The sequence below is a fragment of the Mustela nivalis genome (assembly GCF_964662115.1).
Source record: "Mustela nivalis genome assembly, contig: HAP1_SCAFFOLD_1316, whole genome shotgun sequence".
Taxonomy (NCBI): Eukaryota; Metazoa; Chordata; class Mammalia; order Carnivora; family Mustelidae; genus Mustela; species Mustela nivalis.
The window spans coordinates 46,683-73,030 of record NW_028135348.1 but is presented as its reverse complement, the minus strand read 5'-3'; the positions used below and the strand labels follow the sequence as shown (position 1 = coordinate 73,030).

General features: G+C 39.8%; 1 long non-coding RNA gene across 3 annotated transcripts in view; it reads left to right on the top strand.

Annotated features, from left to right (window-relative positions):
• The window catches only part of LOC309857809, a 112,842-nt gene that overhangs the window by 43,088 nt on the left and 43,406 nt on the right, over window positions 1-26,348 (top strand). The window contains exon 3 of one of the 3 annotated variants that reach the window (XR_014307922.1): window positions 7,600-9,760. The exons of 1 other annotated variant lie outside the window; for it this stretch is intronic. This is a non-coding gene — a long non-coding RNA (uncharacterized lncRNA). Of the gene's footprint in view, window positions 1-7,595; window positions 9,761-26,348 lie in introns of those variants that run through there. One more of the 3 variants, XR_014307923.1, reaches the window with a different exon arrangement.

The following is a 26,348-nucleotide window of genomic DNA, read 5'->3' as shown; positions in this document are numbered from 1 at the left end:
GTCTGGGAGGAAGCAATAAGATAAACTGCCCAGGTTTTGATGAGGTATGAAGCGTCCTGTCACATTTCAGGGTGAAATTCATCTTCAACAAGATTTCCCCCCGACCCCCCACCTCCACCATTTCACAGCTTGTATTCCCAGAACACGAGTATCAAGATTTCATTTGCCTTGGAGCCCTTCCAGAAATTAACAGCGTTAAGAAGAACCATTCTATTAAGTCAGGATGGTGTCCAATAAAAGCAATGAATGATTGGAAAATGGACCATTTTAATGCTTTTCAGTAAAACCATCGTGAATGTTCTTAATTATGCAATTCCATCCTTCCTGTGTAATTGGCTCATTTGATTTTTTTTTTTCCCTCTCATGGTATAGAATAATCTGAATTAGGGGTCAGGGACTTCTAATATTATTATATTTGACTAATATTTTAAGATGATGGGGCAAAATATGTAAAAATGTAATATGATTTGGATCCCCTAGACAACCAACAAGTAAGTGTAAAGGCTCATAGGATTGACGAAAATGGAAAAATAATTGTACCCTTCAGAGGTATCTAAACTCCATTTGCAAATATAGAGCACTCCATTTTTAAAAGCTTTATTCCTTTGGTTTTGAATAGGTAATATAATCACGTGATTCAAAATTCAAGAGGTACAAAAGGGCAGATAGTGAAACATCTTCCTCCTTGGCATCCAAAGCAACTAATGTTATCAGGTGTGCGCGATGCTCTCAGAGATATCTAATGCATATTCAAACAAATTTGTGTAAACTTTCATTTATTTTTCTCTTATTTGTATGCACAGTAGCACTATCTACTAAGATTTTATATATCACCATTCAGTCCAAGTGCTAGGGATCCAGTAGCAAGCAAAGCCAAGTCCTTTTGGGAAGCTTACACTTTCATGGTGGGAAGCAGACAAAAGGCACCAAACAAGATAGTTTTAGATCTTGAGTGTTTGACACTGACCTACAGGGAAGGGGGTGCTGGTTAACTGAGGTCATAAAGGCTCACCAAGAGGAAAATTTAAAAGGTAGAAATCACTTTTTAGCTTTTGCATTAATCTGGCTAAATATCTGGTTAAACCCAATAATTTACCACAATGTAGCCCCACAAAACATATATATGGAGACATGGGATTTGCCATACAATTCATCAATATGCTGACCCTTCAGAGTAATGTCTTGATCCCAGATTTCAAATTCATGTTCACCACTGCCTGACAATGCTCAAAACCACTGTGCTATACTCATCTTGCATGACAGAAGCTACAGATAGGAGAGGCCCTAAGAAATTCACTCCCAGATAAAAGATTTCATGGAATGTCTACCAAGAGCCTGGGACCATAACATTGACAGCTGCTTCTCATCTGTACTCACTGTTCTGATCATATTTTAGTCATTCTGCAAAACCAGCAATTAGATAGGGAGGTTAGACTCTTCTCTTATTGTGGTCAGTGTGCCAAGAAAATTGAAATGGAAGGAGAGGGCAGATTGCTAAAATAAGTATTCTGAAAGACAGTTGGCATGACAGTGAGACCAGTAGAAATTCATAGGCCAGTCGTTTAAACTGAATATCTGGTTAAAAAAGTTTAAAAAAAATCTGTGCACATTTAGACATTTTCAAAAATCCTAACTTTTGTCCTGAGATATCTTGGATACTAACCATAACTGGTTACTGGGTTAACTTTTTCAATTTCCTTCCAGATGTGCAATATAATGTAGAAGTGTCCCAAGATAGCTACTTGTAATTTTCCTACAGGTGTGCGAAAACATCTATTTTCATTTCTCTAAAATAATTGAGGAGTTCTCTGGTTAGTTTAGATATGTTGGTTACTTCTAAGAGTGACAAAATACATACCGATTGAGGTTTGGATTTCTGCCAAATGCTGAAACTCCTGAAAGTGATTCATTATTTGATGGCACAGAAATTACTCTAGATCTCTATTGAAATTCGGTCATCATTATGGGCATCAATTATCATCATATTGTAAAATAGATATAAAAGGCAAAGGAGATTGGATAAATTTTGAGGCAGCTCCTCCCTCTTCTCCCCCAACACATGACATGTAAGGTGGGGAGGGCGTGCCCTTTTTTTGGATCCTTACAGCAACTTGTATATTTCTATTTCTTATAGGAATGGATGGAAAAAAATCTCTTCCCTCCCACACAGGTCTTAGTCCGTTCGGGCTGCTATAACAAAATACCCCAATCTGAGTAGCTAATAAACCACTGACGTGTTCTCACAGTTCTGGAGACTTGGAAGTCCAAGGTCATGGTGCCAACAGATTCAGTGTCTAGTGAGGGCCAGCTTTCTGGTTCACAGATGGCTTTTTGCTGTGACTGGAGGGGGCTAGGGACCTCTCTGGAAGTCCAAGGTCATGGTGCCAACAGATTCAGTGTCTAGTGAGGGCCAGCTTTCTGGTTCACAGATGGCTCCTTCATGTGGTTGGAAGGGGCTAGGGACCTCTCTGGTATGGTATTAGGGGTGCGGCCTTTGGGAGGTGCTTAGATATGGAGCATGAAATGATCCTGCTATTAGACTGTTCTTAGATGATTCCACTTCAGCAGGCCCTTTCCGGTGAAAGCAAGTGGACTTTTATTTGATATTACTTTTGTATCTACTATTAGATCCTATGCTCCCACATCTAAATGGAGAGGGGCAGCTCAAACAGTTGTAGAGATGGAGAAATGCAGATTTGTCTAAGGCTGCCCAGAATCGGAGGAACGAAAGCCACCCTGACATTAACTTAGAGTTCCTTGCACAGGATCAGATGGTCTGGGAGCTGGGCCAGAAAAGTGAGCCCCTGGAGAATTTAAATTCCCTGAAGGTGTGATGCAATGCCTGCAGATTCCGTCTAATGGCACTATTCCAATTCTCTGTGAAAGAGGCAAGGAGCAGTGTTAGTCACTGCCCTCTTTGCAGGGCTACTGCTTCTCAGGAGAAAGGCATCTTCTCTGTTCGGGCCTTCTCTGTCCGGTCCTAGGATGGTGTCTGGTCCCCAGCAGTGGCACTGGAGCTGACTTTGTATTTGTGGTTCTCCATGGAGTGCTTTAGGTTATTGTTGTCCATGGACACATTCAATTTCTCCAGTACAGCAACAGCAGGTTCTTCTCCCTGCCCCCACTCGGTGGAGCTGGCCCACAACCAATTCCAAAATTAACATTTGTTTGCCAAATATGCACAGCTGTAATCAGCCTGCTGGTGGTTTGCTGCCTAGCCTGCCACCTGCCAGCTCCCTTTCCAGAGAAAAGGGGGGAAGAAAGAAGCTAACTGAGGACAAAGTTCAGGCAAAGATTTAGGATCTCTCTCCATGTCTTTGCTGCCCTCTGCCAAACTCTCTAGTTCACCCCCAAAGAGCACTGCAGATTTGCTTATGGTTTAAATAGCAGTGGGGCAGAGATATTGCTTTATGTTTTCCAAATGGCAGAAAGCAACATACTGGTTTCTTCTCAAAGATTAAGGGTTTGTTTTTGTTTGTTTGTTTGTTTTTTGTTTGGCTAGGGGGAGGGAGTTGTTTACAGAAGACTGGGTCAAACCATTCCTGTTATGATAGTTATCTAGACAAGAGAGGAACAGACCCACTTTCATTCAGGATGATACATGTTATATGGGAAATGAACCACCCCACAGTTTTGCTGCCTGGAAGTGGAAGAAGGGGAAAACTGCTCGTGGTTGAAGCTTGGCAGAACACAAAATCCAAAGAAACTTCTGGAAAGTTTTCTTAAAACATTACCAATATTTTTTCACTTGCCTGCGGTCATTTCCTGTTATCTTATAATCCATTGTTTTCTAAGAGAAACTTCATAAAAGAAAGTCTTTTTTAATAGCCCGACTAAAGCTAGTGTGATGAAAACAATAAAAATTCTTGTTTGAAAGTGATTCTTTCTCTATGTCTAGGACAGCCAGGGGAATAAGATAACATAATGTGCAGCAGCCCAGTACTTATGACTGCCAAGGCCAAGTGAAATTTGAAGGTCCAGAGTTTCAAAAGCATCATACGCAATTTTAAACCCAAAAGGCTTGCTCCAATGGGGTCCTTCTGGAGTAGAATCTTCATCTAGTTGTAGGATCCACTTCTTGCCATTCACCAAGTGCTTGCATTTTTCTTGAAGCTTACAGCATCCATTCCACTTTTTTCCCCTGTCTTCAAGTGCTGCCTTTTTTTTTTTCCCACTCTTCTCTTCAGGTTCTAGATTATTCATGTTTTGCTCTGTTCAATAAGTAATTATTTTTGGTGCGGGAAAATGGAAATAGCCAAGAGGAAGATGGAGGAAAAAATCTGGGCAGAAAGATGGATTTTTTAAAATAATCTCTAATATGACAGGAAGGAAGAATAGAGACTATTCTGAAAATCCTAAACTTATTAGTTTGAACTACTGCTCCCAAACCGATGTAGAGTCTCAGTCTTTTTCAGCTCTGTGAACATGGAAAGCAGAATGTATTAGTAGGAATATGAGAACCCTGTACAACAACCTGGCCAATCTTACTGCTTCATTGAGTCCTTCATGTTTTGAGGAATCTCTTCATAAATTGACAGCCACTGCTAGCTAAATCGTTAAAAGGAGAGGAGGAATCTCTAGTCTTTTTGAGTCAGCCGGATATTCTGTAGCAGCCTAATAAGGTGAAGTTGCCTTCTAGACTATAACCTGCTAATGGGACTTTCTCTCTATGACACAGATCAAGACTCTTCTAGAGCTCTGTTTCTTAATTCCCTCACTTAGTCTTGCAGGCGCTCTCTTGACTTTAACTTACCTTTCCAGGCTTTTTTTGACTAACCCTCCCAAGCATTCCCCATTCCCGAGGGATGATTTATCATTTCCAAAATACATCCTGGTTCTCTTGCCCAAATATCTCTGCCCACCATTTCTCCTTTGTCTGGGAATACTATAAATATTCTTTTTTATCTTTTATTTATTTATTTTTTATTAACATATAATGTATTATTTGTTTCAGGGGTACAGGTCTGTGAGTCATCAGTCTTACACAATTCACAGCACTCACCATAACGCATACCCTCCCCAGTGTCTATCACCCAACCACCCCATCCCTCCTACCCACCTCCCCCCTAGCAACCCTCAGTTTGTTTCCTGAGCTTAAGAGTCTCTTATGATTTGTCTCCCTCCCCAGTCCTATCTTGTTTAATTTTTCCCTCCCTTCCCCCAACGAGCCCCTACCCTGCCTCTCAAATTCCTCATGTCAGAGAGATTATATGATAATTGTCTTTCTCTGATTGACTTCTTTCTGTCAGCATAATACCCTCTAGTTCCATCAATATCATCACAAATGGCAAGATTTCATTCTTTTGATGGTTGCATAGTATTTGTGTGTGTGTGTGTGTGTGTGTGTGTGCACGCGTGCCACATCTTCCTTATCCATTCTTCAGCTGATGGACATCTAGGCTCTTTCCACAGTTTGGCTATTGTGGACATTGCTGCTATAAACATTCAGGTGCATGTGCTCCTTTGGATCACTACATTTGTATCTTTAGGGTAAATACCCAATAGTATTTGGGTATGACCCAGCGATTGCTGGGTCATAGGGTAGCTCTATTTTCAACTTTTTGAGAACCTCCATACTGTTTTCCAGAGTGTCTGCACCAGCTTGTGGAATGCTATAAAAATTCTATTCACTGAAATGTTATCTCTCTTTAATTAAAATATAATTAATAGATAACATTGTATTAATTTTAGGTATACAACATGATTTGATTTATGCACATAGTGCAAATCTTTAACTTGTGAAACAATCTGCAATCCTTTCAGATGGACATAATCCCTTATCTTTGGTGCCACAAGCCTTTCATAGCACTTATGCTATCCTGGCATGTTAGGCTTTAACTAGTGTGAATGATTTTCTTCTGCTAAGCAGGTGGCTCACTGAGAGAAAGTTCCACAGTAGCCTTTCTCACCCTTGTATCTTCCAATCTCCCTACCACAGGGCATGCTGCATTCACTCCATACATATTTGTTAAATTAAATTGAATGTGATAAAAATATTGTTAATGATCATATAGGAATGTTCAAAGAGCATAACACACCTGCCCCCTTCCCCTTCCTAATTAAAAAAAAAAAAAGCGAGAGAGAGAGCATCATACAGAAATATATTGCTGGGAGAATGAGAAGATTAAAAACAAGGGCATTGAAGGACTCAAGAGACACAGAAGGCAACTCTCCCAAGACAGGAAAAAAAATAAAGGAGAAACCAAAAAGAGAAGGAAAATTATAAGCTTTTCAAAACATAAAGTGAACTTCTCTCTAGCCTTCCAGTAGGCTTAGAAACGATTTTTTGAGGGGGATTTGGGGGCTGGACTATCTGAGTGAGAAGCACCCATGTCATCTTCTTCTATGGTAACAGAATGTTCCATAACCAGAGGAAGACGCAAGCTGCCAGGATACCATTTGGTGATGTGGGGTAGCCACCAATCACAGAAAGGATCCAAGGGCCACCTGTAGCAGATTTCTCACAGGAGGGAACTGCAAAGCATGAACTGAAGCATAAAGCAGCACACCTCAGGCTTTTTAAGTATCTTAGGTAAATGGTTTTACAGACTGAGGTGGGCAAGGAATTTTTCAAAGTTGACCAGACACAATTTATAGATATTATATCTAATATTAAATTTACATTATTAATATTAATACTTATAAAAATATCATATAACATATAAATATTTATGGAGCCACAGAGGTGGTGAGGGATAGAAACAGTGAAAAACATGGACACCATTTCTTACCCCTTCCTTCATGGAACTCCTCTGGTTGCATTTGTCACATAGTATTTTCTTTCAATCAATCTTGTTATAAATTAATAGTAAGGGAACTGTATTTCAAATATTCCAAGAAGTTCCAGGAAAGAAAATATGCCACCAATCAACATTCTATAAAATTAATCACCTGGGAAAATTAATGAAATTGTGCTTGCATATAGGTGTTACTTGTAAAAAAAATTGTGAATTCTGCCCCTTTTATTGAAAATTAGATGTATATTTTTACTTCTTTCTAAGAACAGCTGAGAGTGGGATCGAGTGGATTCTACCACCAAAGTTAAGTGGCTTCAAAAGTCTCCAACTAAAAAGAAAAGTCTCCAACTGCCAGGTTTGTGGTAGGGCAGCCCTGCTTTATTTAGTCCCGGGGATTCTCTGTTTGGGGCCTGAGGGAGAAAGACAAGCCATGGCTGTCTGTTTTCCATACTGTGATTTATTCCTTCATCTGACAGAGGCCCAGCTCAGTACCTGGAATATAGTAGATGCTCAATAAATATTGGCTGTATTCATGAATAAGTGGCAGCCCTTTAATTAAGAAAACAGAAGTGTGAAGTTTATAAATGTACACAGTTGTTGGGTTGGTTATAGGTTAGCTACCCTCAGGAGAGAAAGCCATAGGTCTTTAGCAATTAAATACTATGGGGAAGAGAAATTTCTGCTCCTAGCATTTATAATTTAAAGGCTGTTGCTCAAAGCGTATTGAGGATAGGCTATCACAGGAGCATTATTATATGATCAAAAATATGAAATGATTATTATATGATCAAAAATCAGATACAATCCCTAACTTTTGCATTCAGAGTGTTTTTTGTTTTTGTTTTTGTTTTTCCGGAGGAAGAGAGAGAGAATGGGAGAGAGAAGAGAGAGAATCTTAAGCAAGCTCTATGCCCAGCTGGGAGCCCTATGTGGGCATCAATCTCATGATCCTGAGATCCTGACCTGAACTGAAATCCAGAGTGGGACGCTTAACTGACTGAGCCACCCAGGTGCCCCCAGAGTGCTTTTAAGGGGAGTTTACCAGAATGCATGAGAGGTTCCTACTCAGGAATAGAATCTGTGCTGTTGGGGAGGGCTCAAATCTTATTTGCTAGAGTTGTGGGTCTTTGGGAAAATCTCCCTTTCCCTAGGTCATCTGAAACTTTCCAAGACTTCTAACATTTCCATCTTCAGTCACTATCACTTCAGCCCAACCAATAACATAAGAAAGACAAAATTTGGTAAATATTATCTGGATATTTCAAACCACAACTTCACCTATCTGAATAACCCTGGAAGAACTGTGTGTTTGCATGCATGATCCAAACAAAGGCCATTTCTTATGCTGTTGCAGATACTGACTCTTTCCCAGTTTCCAGAAGCCTAGGGAGTAGAGCAGGGGAAGCCCTCATGTAAAAGTAGGGAAAAGCTTTTGAGCAGAGAGTTCAGGATTATAGGAGTATCTTTTGGTAAAAACACCAGAATTCAAGATGTGTAATTTAGGCAGCTTCATTCTTTAGCATTCTAGTTGCTTAGTGAGAATGCTTATCTTCTTAGAACGTGTTCTCTACTTTCAGTTAGGTGATGCATTTTGTAGACAAGTAACACTGAAAAGAAAATACCAGTTTCTTTGCACTTAGCAAGTATTTCCTGGTGAATCTTTGTGCTTTGAGAGGCTTCCCACATCATACCCCCCCAAGTTTTCTTACTTTCATTCTACCTGCAATCATGGTTGGATTAGTTCAACATATACTTCTTAGTTTCTAGAGTGTTTTAGCTAGCATTCTAGGCATGAAACACAAAGATTCATAAAACAACCCCTGCCCACTGATAATTTCCAATCTAATAGGGAAAACAGCTGTATTGCCAGATGACTTTAGATTATAAACTACTATGAAGGAGGTTCCAACCTGGGGTGCTTTCTCTAGTTTGCAGCTACAGATATTTGCCTAGAGGTAGGTGTTATCACATGCTTTCTTGTACCTCTTTCTTTTCTCCCTGATTGTTTTTGGACTCCTTGAAGGCAGTGTCCCTGTGTTTGTTACTTCCCTGCTCCCCTCCTAGATGACATTCTCAGTAAATGCTGATCTGAACAACTCTGGATCCATAGTTGACAATGCAGTCACTTTCTTATTTGCTTTTTAGCATCAAAAGTTTTTGCATTTAGTTTTTGCATTTTAGATTCTGAAGTCACTAGGAGAGAGAAAAGGGGACCCCCAAACTCAGATTATTAGGAAATTCATTATCTAGCATTATAGTTGTACCTTTTCTGAAAGACCAATCTTTCGAGCTTTGTGGAGCCTTAATTTAGAGGTACTATTGACTGTTCATTACCACGAGGTTGCTCAAGTGGCGAAGAGCATGTGTGGTGTTTAATGTAATCTTAAACATTACTATCTACGGTAAATCAGGAAGGGGGCACAAGCGTTAGAGTTGCTGTTTAATGATGTATGAAAAAGCTGCTTGGGAAAGTGCACCATTAAGAAAAGCTGAAACCAGCACCGAACAATGACCTGATAATATATTGAGACCTCGTGGCCAAGGCCAGGTCTCCTAACTTGGAAAGTGACGAGTGTCAAGTGCCCTTGCAGAATAAAGAAACTAAGGGAAATCCATGGAGGCAGAGGAGTGGAGGGAATGCTGGGTTGGAAAAGGAATGAGAAAAGACTTGTACCAGCATGGGCTCATGTAGTCTCTTCCTATCCAGGCTGGTCATGGCTTATTTTTAAATCCCCTTTCTTGTGGATCCACAAAAAACCCCCACAAACTTAGAAAATAAACAAAAATGCTAGTCAACAAAAGTAATCTGTACTAGTTAGAATGACACATGGTAAGCCAGTCTTGAATCCTTCAAAGAAACACCCAAAGCTAAATTACTATTAGTTTTCTGCTTTGACAAAGACAAGCTAGTAATTGCAATATCTTTGGTTTAAAATGCTTAATGCAATAGGAGATAGAAAACTTACCTCTATAGTTCTAATGGGAGGCTAAGCTTTAAGTTTAGAAATGATGGTGGATTTTATGTCCTCCCAGGAAGATTTTATTGGTTTAAAAAAATTCTTTATTGGTTTAAAAAAAATTCTTTAAGAATTTATAGAGTCTGCAACCTGTTTGTTTAGTAGAAAGAGAGTTTCAAGGTCTATTTTTCATAACTTCTACCTAATTGATCACACTTACTGTCTGGTGAGTTATAGTCTTATGGACTGCCAAAAATGAGTATTTCTATCCATATGAATGGACTGTAAGTCCATGACAGAGTATGCTCCAGATCTTACAAGGACATCTCTTAGTAGACACAGCTAGTCAGTTAATTTGAACTCACTGAGGAGCATGCTTCCCAATCCTGAAACACTTAAAACAGGGTTGGTGAGAATAGACATAACTACATGCAGAATGATTATTTAGAAAGATGTGTCGAGAAAGTGAATGCTTTATTTTTTTTTCTTTTTCCAAATGAACTATACTGATGAGAAAATATGCTAGCATGGAGGGAAGGAGTTCTTCAGAGAAGTTGGAAGTGAAATTGGTACTGGCTCTGGAAGAGCGAACTTCTGAAGGGAGGGAAAGAAACAGAAGGTCATGCCAAATGAATATAATAAGCCTGAGAACATGGGCAAAGGGATGAGGCTCAATACGAGCTCAGGAAACAGGAACCCTACATAAATCTGGAGCAGGCAATATGCGCGTGTTGAACGACTGTTCACTGTAGAGAGAGGCATACGTTAGCACAAGATCGTGATCACCTGATATGTCAGGGTAAGGATTTAACATTTTACCCAAAGTCCAAGCTATTACCTCTCGCTAAGGTGTTTCAAGATTTCATCGCTTAATAGCAGTGGAATGTTTAAATTTTTTTATGTCAAAGGTTGAATATCGACCCCTATTTTGAATAGTTCTCTACAATATAGATAGAACATTTAAATCTTTGTACTTTTTGTCACTGTAGATATCAAGTACATTTTTATTTATTTATTATTTGATTAGGCTAACTTTAAAAAACTATTTATTTATTTATTCTCATTTAAATTCAGTTAACATATAGGCTGACTTTTAAATAGTTCTATTTATTAAGTCTGGTCAAATCTGTTGGCAGAGATGGAAATGAGTTTGGATGCTTCTGTGAAAAGAAGATGTTAGGGTGCCTGGGTAACTCAGTGGGTTAAGCCTCTGCCTTCAGCTTAGCTCATGTTCTCAGGGTCCTGGGATGAACCCCTGCATCAGGCTCTCTACTCAGCAGGGAGCCTGCTTCCTGCCTCTCTGCCTACTTGTGTCAAATAAATAAATAAAATCTTAAAAAAAAGAAAAGAAAAGAAGATGTTGGAGGGAGGTTCTTGGGTAGAAATCCCAAGAAGAAAGGAATAGGATACTGTGGACTTTATTTTCTATATTTATTTTATACCACAACTGAATATCATTAGTAAGTGGGCCACATAAAAGAAAACTCTGATTGTAAAGTATTCTATGGAAGAACATTGTTCTGGCAGAGCTGAAAAGACTCCAAAGTATAGTGTCCACTGTGTATGAGACTCAAAAGCACAATTAACCAAATCCTTATTTTGTTCTACATTTTAGTCATCCCCATGAGGATGTTGACTTTAAAGGAAGGGCTGTTTTATTTTACTCTTAATACCTAAACTGAGCCAAATTTTTGGTGCTTAGTCTGTTAGAAAGTAGCTGATGGACATCAAAGAATATATAACATTAGGTAATCAAAGAGCTTGAGTTATTTCACCCTGAAAATTAAATGGAAGCTTGTAACCTTGACTCACGCATAAGGCATCCTCAGTTGAGGAACACAATTGAAGGAAGTGCTTACATCCCATAAAGCTCGCAGATGTTACACAAATTCAGCCTGTGTAAGTCCCGTGTTGTGTTTGCCACCCATGTTAGCCATCTTTTATGTTCACAGAGCTTAAGTATCTGATGCTTGCTCCCTGTGCAATAGTTATTTCAGGAATAAGACTATTTATATATTTCCCTGGGATGCTGATGGAAGCTAAAATCAGTGGCTAGTTTGTACACTTGAAAATCCAAAACTATCAACCTGAAATATCAATATTTTTCCTACTCCACTCTTCTTGCCAAGCTCCCTTCTCTCCTTCCCTCTTCTTTTCCTCCCTCCCTTTCACCTCTTGTCACTCCATTGTCTTCTTCATTTATCCCTACCCCATCCCATTATGGACTCCACCTCAGAGAAGAAAGAGAATGAGCCCCACTTTTTTTCAACATCGAGGGCCAGTTGCTCACATTGTGGTGTAAACATCACTGAAAGGGAAGATTGCAACTCACTCTCTACCTCTAGGAAACTTCGTATCAGGCAATTTTCATATTCCAGAGTTTGTCTTTTAATGTTTTCTAGCCTGATTCCATCTAAATCCATGGAAATCATAAGTCCACATAGCCCGTGGACCTAAAGAGTAAATTTTTCATCTGAACTCTCTTCTATAAAATCCTTAACCTCCTAAGTGCCTAAGCTATATTTGGATGCGGCTAACGCGACCATAAATCCCTCAAGTTTCACTCAGCCCTTTCCAGTGTTTTTGCGTCTCCTGCCAATCTTTGGGAGGATGTGTTTTATAGCCTCCAGGTCAGCATGCATATCCCAGTGTTTCCTAGTTTCCAAATTGGCACAAAACTCAAGGAGAGCAAGAAAGTGTACAACAGCTACTTATAAAATCTCTTCTAGCCATGTTTCTCCTTAACGCAGCAGCTGAAAGTGTTGCAGACCGCGTTCGCACTTCGCTGCAGAGGGCGTTTGGAGAGGGTATTTCTCAGTGTTCTGCAGTAGGTGCAGTACGTGAGACCTCAGCTATTTTCCAGTGTCGGGGGGCCCCAGGACAATTATCTTTGATAATTCTGGCTCTTTTCTTCCCGTATTATGCTTAGTCTCCTTTCTAGGGATCCCTTTTAAAAAGGAAATTAAATATATAGGAATGTTTTTAACATATTTCAGAAAGTGGTCTGTCTATTTTGTTAAATATTTGTTACATAGGAAAAAAAGTGTTTTAATCCTATTGTTTTGACTCGGAGCCTTATCAAGAAGATCTTAGGTTTTTCCATATTTGTACCTTATTTCTTTAAAAAAGAAAAAAATTTGCAAGCCCAGTGCTGTGCTTTATTTGAGTCACCTAATTTGTTTAATCCTCTTAATAACTCTATGGATAGAGTATTCTTTCTTCCCCCCGTTATGAATGAGGAAACAAAAACTCAGAAAGTTTAAGTAAAGTTGTTCAAAGTCACATGACTCTCACACTGGATGCAGCAGAACTCCAGTCCTGCAGTTCTGATACCAAAGGGTGGGGGGAAGGAGGAGGAGGAGGAGAGGGAGGGGGGAGGGAGAGGAGGAGGTCAAGGAAGGGGAAGGAAGGAGAAAGGAGGGAAAGAAGGAAGGGGAGGAAGGAAGGAAGAAGAAAAGAAAGAAAATGTCTACTCTTTTGGCTTCTTACAAGTATAGAAAGCTTGGGTCAATGTCAGGAAGGTCAGAGGAATAAGGTAGTTTCCTCTGTGTCCTCGCTCAAGGACACAGCAGGACAAGGCAGTGAGCAGGGCTTCCTGAAAGTGAGAAGCTCTTGGGAGAAGTGTTCCCTACCTGTAAATACTCGGTGATATGAAAATTCAGGAGTAGTACAGTCACTCTCAACTAATCAACAAACACGGAGAATCAAGGGAGGGATTGGGGTTCTGACACCCTGAGAATGGTAGAACAGAAGCTGGCAAAGGTGCTGATCCAGCATCCCCTGCCTATGAGCTCTCTTCATTGTCCCCTGTCCTGCCTTCCCCTGCTTCTCTGAATTGGTCAATGAGGATTATCTCATTCAGTGTTCAAAAGAATCTTGGGATAGGTGCTCCTGCAATCTCTTCCTCATAGATGAAGAAATTGGGGGTTAACAAGATCAGGAATTCACCCACAGATCATGGTTTCCAAGCAGTAAAGCTGGATGAGAAGGAGTGGCCAGGCATTAGAGGGGGTGTCCTGGGACATGTGGCTGTCAGTGTTAGAACCAGGACAATCCCAGGCATGCTAGGACTGTCAGTCACCCTAGAATAGAAACTAGTCCTGTCTGACCGCTAAAATTTTTTTTGGCACTGGCCCAGAAGATTTCCCTTGTAACTTGAAGTCAGTGTTAAATTCAATTATGCAGACTAAGAAGGGACGTCTAACCAGTTCCAGGTCTCTCCCAGCCATGGAGAAGGCCTCACATTATCTCTATCCATGCTCCATACACCCTCTCAATAAAGCAATCCCTCAATACCTGTAAATTTATTTATAAATTACATACATAAGTAAATTTCATATAACATAGACACAAAAATTTGTGTTTTAAAAGATGAGATTGACTATGAATATGGAAGTTTTAATACTGTCTTCTCCCTCCCAGTAGAAGATCCTATGAACATTGTTTGGTGCATGCAACTAGTTAGGAGACACCAGACTAACTACTGATTTTTGATCCCAGTTTTCTAGAACTGATTATACAGTGACCCTTTTAGATTATACAGAAAATTGCTCATTTAAATATTATGCCTTTCTGAGCTGGCAGCTGTCTTTTCCAACCCCCAATTAATAATTTTTTGAAACAACCCCATTGATCTAATTGATAGACTTTATAATAAATACATGTGATTAGACTGAGTTAGATTAGATTAAGGTTTTACAATATTTTTTTGAAAACAGGCTCTGCTGTTCAAAATCCAATTCCAAATCCATTTCTCTTTTTTTTTTTTTTTAAGATTTTTATTTATTTATTTGACAGACAGAGATCACAAGTAGGCAGAGAGAGAGGGAGAGAGGGGAAATCAGGCTCCCCGCTGAGCAGGGAGCCTGATGTGGGGCTTGATTCCAGGACCCTGAGATCATGACCCAAGCCGAAGGCAGAGGCTTTAACCCACTGAGCCACCCAGGTGCCCCCAAATCCACTTCTCTTTTTACTACATATATTACGTTCCACCCAGCTAAATATCACTACAGAAATATCTGATGGGCTTATTATCTGAAACTGGACTTACCTCTTGGTGAGTGTCGAGCCCAAAGACACAATCAAGCCAAAGAATAGGAAAAGGAAAGGTTTTACTTCCAACAAGTATATCCCGATATATCGGGATATTTCTCCAAACAATATTTCCTTGGATGAGCACACCGGAAAAGATTTAACTTAGGGATGCAGACATGTTCACGAAGGGGCTTGCACAGTGGGGAATTTAGGAACTGGGATTGGGGCGAAAGTAATTTTGAGGTCCAGGTCAGAGTCACCAGAGCCTGCAAGAGTCAACATCAGCAGTTCTCTGGTTTTGGTTGGTTTGGTATCCGAGTGCTCAAAGGGGTTTAGATCCTACAAAGGTAACTCAAGAATGTTTTGAGAAAGTAGTACTGGTCAGGCATAGATCACAGAATGGCTGGGGGCCCACAATGACTTTTCATTGTTTTTTGTTTATTTAAAATTTTATTTATTTATTTGAGAAAGAGAGAGCAAAAGACAGCACAAGCAGAGGAAGGCGCAGAGGGAGAAGCAAGCTCCCCGCTAAGCAAGGAGCCCGATGTGAGACTCCATCCCAGGATCATGGGATCATGACCCGAGCTGAAGGCAGATGCTTGACTGAGCCACCCACCACCCTACAGTGACTTTTCTTATGGCAGAAAAGCTATCCCTTGTCTTTCTTTTTCTGGGGACCCTTAATGTTTCCTGCTTACAGGCTCACCACTGATCAAAAGCCACTAATGACTTAAATCTATTATCCCTCTGGATCTATTATCCCTCCATCTAACATATGAATTTTAGACAATATTTCTTGAGGGTTTTTAGGAATAACTATAGGAATCACTAGAGAGGTAGGACCAGATCAGGAGGAGAGAGTTTTTTTGTGGCAAGAGAAGACCTCACTTCCTGATCCTTCTGGGGCATCAACCTATTTATTGGTGAACTAGGCCAGATTAAGGATACTTTGCAGGCCATCACTTCTCAAATACAGTGAGATGAGTTCAAATCCTTGCTTAGTACACGCAGGAGAGATGAGTCACTGTCTGAAGCCAAGAACTTAATGTATAATCCCTATTCTGCTATTTATAAGCAGTATGTGTGAGGGTGAGTCCCTTCTGTGAACTCCTCTGAGGTTCTAGAGTCTGTTCTTTTATTAGCACAGTGTTGTTGTATGCTGGGGTGGGGGCAGGGTTGGAGCCTGAGTTAGATCTCATGTTGTATACGCCGATGTGAGGTTTGTGCCAACTGACTCCACTTTTAAACTGGGTTTAATCTCACAAACAATTTCCTTTTTATTCAATGACTGCCTGATGCACATGTGTCTCTACATAGGAATTTTTAGAGCCTTTCCCTTGGGCATGTCCTTGTCTGCCTGCCTAGCCCTGAATTAAATTAATAATTAGCCAAATATAATAATCTGCATATTAACCCCTGAATCATAGGATTGAAAAAAATCCTTGAGAGGCCTTGTATTTTTCCTGCAGGTAGTCTTGCTTTCGCATAGAGAGTCTCTGTATTGAGTATATGCTCTCTTCTTTAGCTAAACACTCTCCTCCTCTCCCACAGGTAACACTGAAATGCCATAACCTTCTGAAGCCTACCAGGATTTTCCTGATGACACCCAGTGTCTCGCTATGCATCAGACCTCTTGAGCACAGCAACCTTTTATCCCTTGGGATATCATTATTTTTAGATATTTCTGCTCTTCCCCTAATATCACATGCCTTTCCATTATTGGTCTAGATGTGCCCTCACTCTTGTAAATGTTCTCCCTCTTTCTCTTCCCCCTTATTTCTTACAGATAAACAGGTATCTAGTGTCCCCCTAATTTTAGAATCTGAATTCCTCCTTGACATTATTGACATTTTAAAAATTATTTTAATTCTTATTTAATTATAATAATATTATAATTTAAATTATTGACATTTTTTAAATGCATCAACATGGTATGCTTTTCCTTATAAATAGATAATGCATTGCACTGAAGTCCCCTTCAGTGTTGTGCCTCTAAAACGCCATCCATTATGCCAAAATCTACCTGCCTGATCCCCTCTGAACCACTGAACACCAGACAATGACCCATTCCTAACTCCAAACTAGGAAATCCAAGTATCTGTCCTGCACACAGGTCGTTTGACGTGAGGCGAGGTTGGAGTGTAACTCCCACTGAGTGGGTGTTCTGAAGGTGAGTAGTAAAAGGGATTACTGACCTACTGATGCAGCTCCTAGGTGCCAGTGCAAGAGGCCCTGAAGGACAGCTGAGGATGGGAAGCTCCTGAAAATGATCAGTTTACAGAGTGCTGCCTTTGGGAAGACCAGCCTACGGACCTTCCTCTGCATATTCAAAGGGAAGCGTGAGGAATGTTTCTGGTGGTTGGGATGGGCATAATTCTTCTCTAGAATCTTCAATGATCATGAAGCTGCAATACAGAGATCCTTGGTTCCGTTCATTTACCCATCTCAGGACTTGGGCAGCCTATGATGGAAGCTGTGCCTTGTTACTCTCTTAGTCAAAGCAGGTACTTAATTTTTTAAATGAACTCTACAGAAAAGCAACAAAAAGACCAGCAAATTATGGTTCTTTTTCATTTGCTTTAAGCAATAGCATCATGTAGCCTAATATAGAACAGTCAGAAATTGCCGGAAATTGTCAGAAATTTTGGTCCCAATGGGGACCAAATTTAGAATCAGCTACCATTTATTGAGTACCTGCTATGTGCCAGGCCTGTGTAAGCCCTCTAAGATATAATGGGAGCCATAATTGCCCCTGAGAGTTGTTCTAAGGATGAAGTGACTTATTTCACACAATATTTGTCACCTGATCTGCCCTCATGAACGGTAGCAATTGCTTTGTCCTCATGTCATCCTCCCAAAAAGCTAGTGAGATAACAGGCATCCAGCTCAGGATATCATTTGATATCCTTGACTTCAAGGTCTCATGTGCAAAAAATAATAATAATGCTGCTGAATTCATAACATGTCATAATTAGCATTATGTATTCACATATTATCTTTAATATTCAAATCTTACTTTTAAAGTAAGAATTAGTCTCTCCATTTTAGAGATGACTATTTGAGGTGGAGAGTCCTCATATGACTTGTTCAAGGTCATACATTTATGATGGATCTCAAACCCATCAAGGCTCACTGATGGCTTTAGATGGAAAAGGCAATGTTGTCAAGGTTGTCATTGTAATGGCACTAAATTAGCTTCCTGCTCTTAACTCAAAATATCTTTCCCTTCACCTGACATGGCCTTGCAATCCTTCCCACTAAGGTTACACATTTGAGTTAAGGCATTGGGTTTCCAAACTGTCCTTGTAAAATAGGCAAATGTTTCCTGGAGATGGGCAGCAGAATAAACCATTGGCATCTCAAACTTTTCTGTATAATGGATTCACATATCACACATATGTGACTGTATTAGGTTCCTGTGGCTGTTGTAACAGATAACCACAAACCTGGTAGCTTACAACGTGAATTTATTATCTCACAGTTCTGGAGGCTAGAAATTAGAAACCAGTGTGACTGAACTGAAATCAAAGTGTCAGCAGGGCCCTATTTTCTCTGCAGTTGTAGGGAGAATCTGTTCCTCCCCTCTTCCACATTCTGGTGACTGCCAGCATTCCTGGGCTGGTGGCCCAGTCTCTGCCTCCATCTGAACATTGCTTCTTCTGCTACTCTGTCTCTGCATGTCAATCTCCAGTCTCTCTCTGCATCCCCCTAAGGTGTCAGCCTTCAGGGCCCAGCAGGATAATCCAGGGAAAGCTCCTCTTCTCAAGATCCTTAATCACATCTTCTGCCTATTAAGAAAACAAAATTCAATCATCTAAATTTGAAGGTCTAATTGGCTTTATTTAAGCAATTCATGAATTGGGCAGTGTCCCATCTAGCAAGGAGGGGATGCTCCAAAGAGTTGGACAAAAGGGAAGGTTTTCATAAGTAGGAGGGTGGGCAAGGAAATTATCAAAAGAAAAGAAAGGACTGGAAAAAAAGAAAAGGAAAGAAAAAAAAAAGGAAAGAAAAGGATTGTTTCAGGCCAGGACATCTTTTGATGGTGGGGCAGGGGCAGCAGAGTTTTGTTTTGTTTTGTTTTTTTATCATGCAGAAGACCTCATTTGTGCCAATCAGGACATTTCACATTGATTTATGTTAAAGGGCAGATTCCTGGATCTGTTGAAACTGCAGATAAGTCTTGGTTTGCTGTTGTGGGGAAGAAATGACTCCAATTTAAGCTTGTTTTTCCTTTAACTTGCCAAATCCACTCTTCTGCCATGTAAGATCATTCTGGGAATTAGGAAGTGAATATATTCAACCCATTCTCATGACTTAATGAAATACCTCCTTTGTGGGAGAGGGTGACACTGGGACCTAAAGCCTGGAACAGTAGCCAGAGTCGCAGTCTACTTTCTCAGTACTTAGATCCCCTGTCTAAGGTTGGGCCATTCTCACTTCAAATGACTGTGCTTCGTGCCTAGTACCTAAGAGTGAAGAGTAAATATTATAGATTATAAGAAGTTCTCTCCTGATTGACTCCACTACCTACCAAACTTCCTCATTTCTCTACTTCTGGAACTTTTTTTCTCCCCATCCTTCGAGACCAAACTATAATTCTTAATCACGAGGCCATTCCTGCTCTCCATGGCTGAAAATAATCTCTTCCACCTTTGATTTTGGTAGCATTTTATGTGACTCTTTTATGAGATTTATCTTATGACACGTGTCATGTTTTAGCTTGCATCATAGTAACGTCCATGTAATTTGTCTCTCTTCCGAAATTCTGAGCTCCCTGAGCTCGAACTCATCCAGGACCACTACAGTAGACTTCTAACTGAGCTCCACCTTCGCCACTCCTCACCTGTAGTCAGATCACCATGCAGCAACCAGAGTGATCTCTATAAAATAAAAATCAGATCATATGGGGCACCTGGGTGGCTCAGTTGTTAAGCTGCTGTCTTCAGATCGGGTCATGATCCCAAGGTCCTGGGATGGAGTCCCACATTGGGCTCCCTGCTCATTGAGAAGCCTGCTTCTCCCACTCCCACTGTTTCTATTCTCTCTCTCTCTCTCTCTCTCTCTCTGTGTGTGTCAAATAAATAACTAAAGTCTTAAAAAAAAATTCAGATCATACTATTTCCCTGATAAAGAATCTCCACAGCTTCCTGTCACACTCAAAATCCAGATTCCTAACTCTGGCCTGCAAGCCCCTGCAACACCTGCAAACTTTCCCCAAACCCTCAAGCAGCTGAGGCCACCTCTAACTACTTTCCCCCCAGTGCTGGCCTCTGTTGAATTAGAAGGTGCCCTATCTGGGTAGACTATCTGCAACACTGTGACATTCCGGTAGAAACGTTACTCAAAAGCACCTGGGCTCATGCAGCCTGTCAGAATACATACACCTTACTTGGCAGGTACAGCCCAAGCCGGATTCTGTCCTCAGTTGGGCCCTGACCACTAAACACCTCTCTGCAGGCCATGACCTGAATTTCCTGGTATAAATAAATTCCTTGCCCTGATTCTAAAGACGGAATATATATAAATAGCAAAGCAATTGTAATAAGGCATGAAGGAGGACATTTATAAGGATGTTCATTGCAGCATTATTTCTAATGGTAAAAAGATTGCACATGAACTAACTACCTAAATAGTTATTAGTAAAAAGTTATCGAATTCTGTTAAGTCCAACTTCAGAAAACTAAGCAAATGTTAAAGAGTAAGACACTAGCCTACGGCTGGAAGACTAGAGGGAAATGAGAAGTAACTGCTGCTGCTGATGGGGTTTTCTCGAGAGTGGGAAGGGTGACAAAAATGTTCTGAAAACGATTGTCATGGCCTATCTCTGCCTAGACAAAAAAAAGCAGTCGACTGTACACTATAAATGGCTGAATTGTACGTTTAAAAACAGAAAGGGGATTTCAGTTTTTATTCCTAACCAGTGAGGAATATTTCAACTGCAAGTTCTTGAATACCTGACAAACTGAGAACAAAGAGAGGCCAGCTTCCCCCTCCTCGGCTGCAGGTAGATCGCTGCCTGCTTCGGTTTCAAGGCTTGATGCTCTAGGGACTGGCCTCTCCGGGATGACCTTGGCTTTCCCTTCAGCCTGTTACATGATGGCTGCTGAGTCACTAGACATCAAAGTAAAAAGTTCTCAGATTCTCCTGGTCCCTGACACATTTTTCGTGTTGCCTTATCACCAGAATTATATCACATGGTCACTTCTGGTTAAAAGGGAAGCTGGAAAAGTGTTTTCCTCTTCCAGTCTCAATAGTGGAAAGACACTAAGGGAGATGGGAGGTGGGAATAAATGCTGGGTGGGCCACCCAGCGGTATCTACCCTAGTGTAGTCAAAGTGTACCCCAACTGGCATCCTTTGCATTTTTTCAATTTTTGTAGCTAAAATAGCAATAGTAATAATAAACTAAATCCCACCACACAAAGGTAGACACTATTACTATTTTGGTGTCTATCTTCTCAGATTTCTTTCTTTCTCTCTATACAGATATATATGTGTTATATACATGTATATACACATACATGTGTGAATATGAGTTATATATACAGAGGTATATATATAATTTTATATAAATAGTATTATACCCTACATCTTATTTCCAAACCTACTTTTTTCACTAAAAAAAAAAAAAAAAAAAAATTACGACATCTAATGTCAGTGGATATGGATATGAGCATCCTTTTCATTGTTACATTGCTATTTTATCATTTTTATTTAAACAATTCTCTTTCTGTGATCAGTATTCATGTTGTTTCAGACTTTTCCCCATTTTAAGCAATACCGCGCAAACATCTCTATTTGGGCACTATGGTACTAGTGTTTGTCTCCCTTGGATAAAGTGACTTTTTTTTTTTTTAAGATTTTATTTATTTACATGAGAGAGAGAGAGAGGGAGAGAACAGAGGGAAAATGGGAAGGAGAAGCAGACTCCCTGCTGAGCAGAGAGCCTGATGTAGAACTCGGTTCCAGGACCCTGGGATTATGACTTGAGCCGAAGGCAGACGTTTAATTGACTGAGCCAACCAGGTATCCTGATAAAGTGACATTATTATTGAACCTTAAAAAAGTAAATCTACCAATGAAATGAGATACTTAAAGTGTCATAAATAAAATCAGGATTTCTCCTTTTTCCCTGTTCCTCACAATAATAAAGAATGTTTGAAGAAGGCTATGCTAAAATATTTTAAAATATCAAAAACATTTCAAAAATACCTTAAATATTCCCATTAAGTTAGGGAAAAACTAAAACCACGAATTCAAGTGAGTAATTAAGATATTAAGGAGATATTAAATCTCCTCCTTGATATTCATTTCTTGGATTTAAAAATAGAAGTCCACTTCTTATTTTTTTTTTAAAAAAGGAGAATTTTCATGTTACTTACACTGAAAAGGAAAGATTATATTAAGGTTTGACACAAATTGACAAAAGCCAGATAATGCAAACTGAACACCATCCCTCTACCCAAATTCAGGCTTTTTAAAGCTGAGATGGTTTTAACAGAATTGTGCTCCAGTCAATTAAATTATATATTTAAACGATAGAGTGATGACTTTGTAGGACAGTTGAAACCATATCTAGCATTACATTCTTCTGCTGCAAGGACTCAAAACATTTTTATGAACACACTAAAGGAGGATAATGGGAGAGACCCTGCCGAGTTAAGGCTGGGGAGAATAAGAAGATTCTGGCAAATTCAATCGAGAGAACAATTCTGTAACTGCAAAGGCGGATAAAAGGGAGATGGAAAACAACCTTGCAAATAACCTGCCCAGACGCATCTGCATTTTCTGTTGGCAAATACCCAGAGAAGTGGGCAGAAGTAGGAGGAAATAGACTGCCCATAAGGAATCTGTGTGTTTGCATCTACTAACTACCATTAAGAGCAACAGACACCATTCGTTCTCCAAGTGAGACATTCTGAATAAGTCATTCATATTTGAATGTGCTGTATTTGAATGTCCAATGACCAATTTTTGCCAGTTGCCTTCTAAATCTATATTATTTGTAAGTGATCTACCCAGATTTATAATAGTTTCTTCTTCAGAAGCTTCACCACCTTTCACTGCTTTGGTCGTTAATCCCTACAGGCTCCACCCCTGTCCCCCCGCAAGCTGCACCCAGAATTGAAGACCACAAGGTTCTATCTAGGATCCTGCCAAGATGGCAGATTTAAAAGTAGTGGAAGAGCCCTCTTATCAGATATGCTAAAACCACTTCTTAATTAGTTAATCCAAAGTTAGTTCAGGTGGTGAATGATTTGAAATGATGTTAAATTTAAACATTGATCTTAATGCACATTCACTTTGTGTCTGTTGACGCAAGAGGGAGGCCACTTCCTTCTGTTTGAATTCTCTTTGGAGTTCGAAGGCATCTTTCTATATAAACCATATCCAGAGTGCATTTCTACAATTTCCAGTTCGGGGTTTCTCTGAGAAAACTTAATGATACTTGCAAAGCAATCTGACTGCCAAAAAGCTGTCCACATTTTTTACAGCTTTTTCTGTTCTTTTATACTTGTCTTAGGCACTCCTATTGTCAACAGCCTACTTAAAAAAAAAAAAAAAAAAAGTTCACCTCTATCTAGCCTTTCTAAAGCACTCAGCTTAATTTTTCATAGATATAATCCTTCCTACCTTCATATTTTGTGATACTGTTATACAATGTTACATGACATAATTATATTAACAAGTGTAATGACATAGGTAAGTTTGGAAGCAAACTTCAGACGAGATTGGTTCTCAGTGAACATTCAGGTCCACGGTGAGGAATCATTAGCATTCGCTCTGCAGTGAGTTTTATGTCGTGAACAGACAGCAGTGGCTGATCAGGTAGGTGTGGCCTGACAAAGAGGTTAAATTGAGGCTGGCTAAGGAAGCTGCTCTACATCTATCAAGCTATAAATTTTAGAGTCTGAACAATTTCTGATAACTGGCAGAGAAACCCAGGACTCAGCTGGTTGCCAGAAACTCACTAGGTGACCATGGGCAGGAGTGACAGTAAAAAATGTTCAAGAATCAGTGGTCAGGATAACCTGGACACTGTCCAGTTAGAACACACACTGGCCTTAAGCAACCTGTAAGCATACACTGTGTGTTAGAGCTGGAGATTAGATAGAACCAGAGTGAAGTGGGCATGTTGGGCCTCGTTCGCTTGTAAATGGGGAAGGACGGTCAGGCAAAGCTCTACAGTTCCTTCCGACTCTGAATTTCTTCACTGAGCTATACACAGCTCTAATTAATTTCCTACTATGGGATTCATCAATTCTTTGATTCAATTGTTTCTTCTTCTCTTGAATAGGTGCTGTCTCAGAATTGTCATTGAGAAACAGACTCTCACGCGCACTAACAAAAAGAAGCTAGCAAGGAAGGCCCTCATGATAAGATTAACATGAAATATAAATACATATATATGATACGTTTAAAAAAAAAAAACTTCCCTTCATATACTCACATCCTCCTTCCTGATTCTCTAGGGGGTCTGTGTTCTACATGTTTCATTTTGTTTTTAACCTGAGGATGATGCTTGTTTTTATGCCTTGCTTAGTTTACACAGATTGGAACGTGTTTTCCACATGCAGCTTCTTGTTTGCCAACAAGCCCAGCTGTCGGGGGGCACTGAAGATCACCCAATTACAGAAAACAATCTTGAATACCTTTTCATGTCTCCCTCCCCTACCCTAGAGGATCTTTTCCAACAATTGCAATTCTAAGGACCTCCTTCATTTACAGAAGACATTTACTCTTTTATTGCTTCCCTCCCCACCCCTTTCCAACTCTTCCTAAAATAGTTTATCATAGAGCAGTAGGGGCCCTTTTCAATTGCCTCTGACAGACAGACCAAGGGGGAGCCAAGTTCATCTGTTCGGACTTTTATTTTGAACTCCTTCTACAGGGAGACAGGACACAACAGATTTGAACACTTGCTTGGGGAAAAAAAAATAACACAACACACACACACACACACACAAACACACCGAAAAACCTCCAAACTACTTTACAGTGTTAGCCCGGGCTCCGGTATGCCAAGTCCCAGCCCACAATAAATTTTATTGCAATGTTATAAACTCCTGAAAAGAGGAACTTGGAATAGAAGTGCTGACACAAGCTGCCAGACTCGACTGGCGGCACTACATTCTTGTGGGTTCTGTCCTGACATAAGCACACATCCAGGGCAAAACCCAAAATACTAAAAGACCAAAATAATGTCTTGCCCATCAGATAGATTCCTTTTCTCTTAAATTAATTAAAAAAAAAAAAACCCAAAAAACAAAAAAAGGAGTCCTATCAAAGCGAAATGGGCACTCTTGCAAACAATATATGATTCCATGTGGAGGCTCCCAGCTTACAGCTCAAAGAGTTTTTCAGCCAAAGTTAAATTCATCTTGCAAATAAAGCTGCCTTTTGGGGGGAGGGTGGGGGTGGGTGATTATTCATGTAAATGACAGCTTTATGTACTATAATTACAGTCATTAATGAAGGCACAATTACTTTATCATACATTACCAGGATCAAAGAAGGTCTCTTAAGAATCAGTTGTCAGCATATAGAGTCAATACAGAAATTAGACCAAATACGAACTGGAAAATTTTGCTTAAATAATGCCCTAGAGGTTAAAGAAACAATGAGTTGAAGTTGCAGAGTGAGAAAATTAAAAAGACACACTAGAGGTCACTGTTGCTACTTGAGCTGAAGTTGTATCCTATCTATCTAGCTAGCTAGCTACCTATCTATCCATTTTTGGTATCCTGTGTGCATATTGGAAAATCTTGAAAAAGATCACTTACTTTCATTAAATTTTTTAAAAAATCTATCATGGCATTATTTCCCTCTGTCATATGTTGGATATCTAAGATAGGCTTTTAAAAGAAATCTTAATTTTAAGGATTTCTTTCATGATCATATCAAATGCTTCATCTCTGATGAAAAATCTTACACCTGTTTTGTGCATTTTGAAAAACACTTTCCAACAATCTGTTCACTTGGATCCAGAAATAAAAGTAATTAAAGAATTCCGTTTGGTATTCTTCTCCATAATAGTGGGAAATGATTCCTTCTCTTAGCATTGTGCAAAAAATATGAGATTATTAAATATGGACAAAATAGGGAGTCCCATCTTTGAAACTGTACGGAGAAAGAGTCTCTCAGTATGGAAAGTCTATGAAAAGTCCTCGAACGGGTCATGGTAACTGTTAGTAGAATGTTTCAGTTCTATATACATAAAAGGAAATTATTTTAGGAAGACAACCTATGCCTCAAGTGAGCCATTGCAAGCATAGAGTCTAACAGAAAGACTCCCTTTTTGAAGTATTCAGAAGGAGAATCAGGTTCTGTCTGTTTCTCACCAAGACTGCGGTGTTCAATAAGAGCATATTGTTGCTGGAGGGAAGGAGCTCATCCATCCCAGAGGCCCAAAGTCTAAATCCTGAGTACATTAAAAGAAAAAGTAAAGGCTGAATGGTCTGCTCCAACAAGGGTATCGTATCACTGCCAAAGAAGGGATTCAGTATTCTTAGAGTATTGGTCTTAGATGTGGGTACTGTGGGTACTATGAGGGTACTATTACCCACTTAGATGTGGGCAGTAGGAGCATTGACAAGGGCATATGGCCATACGCAACTCTC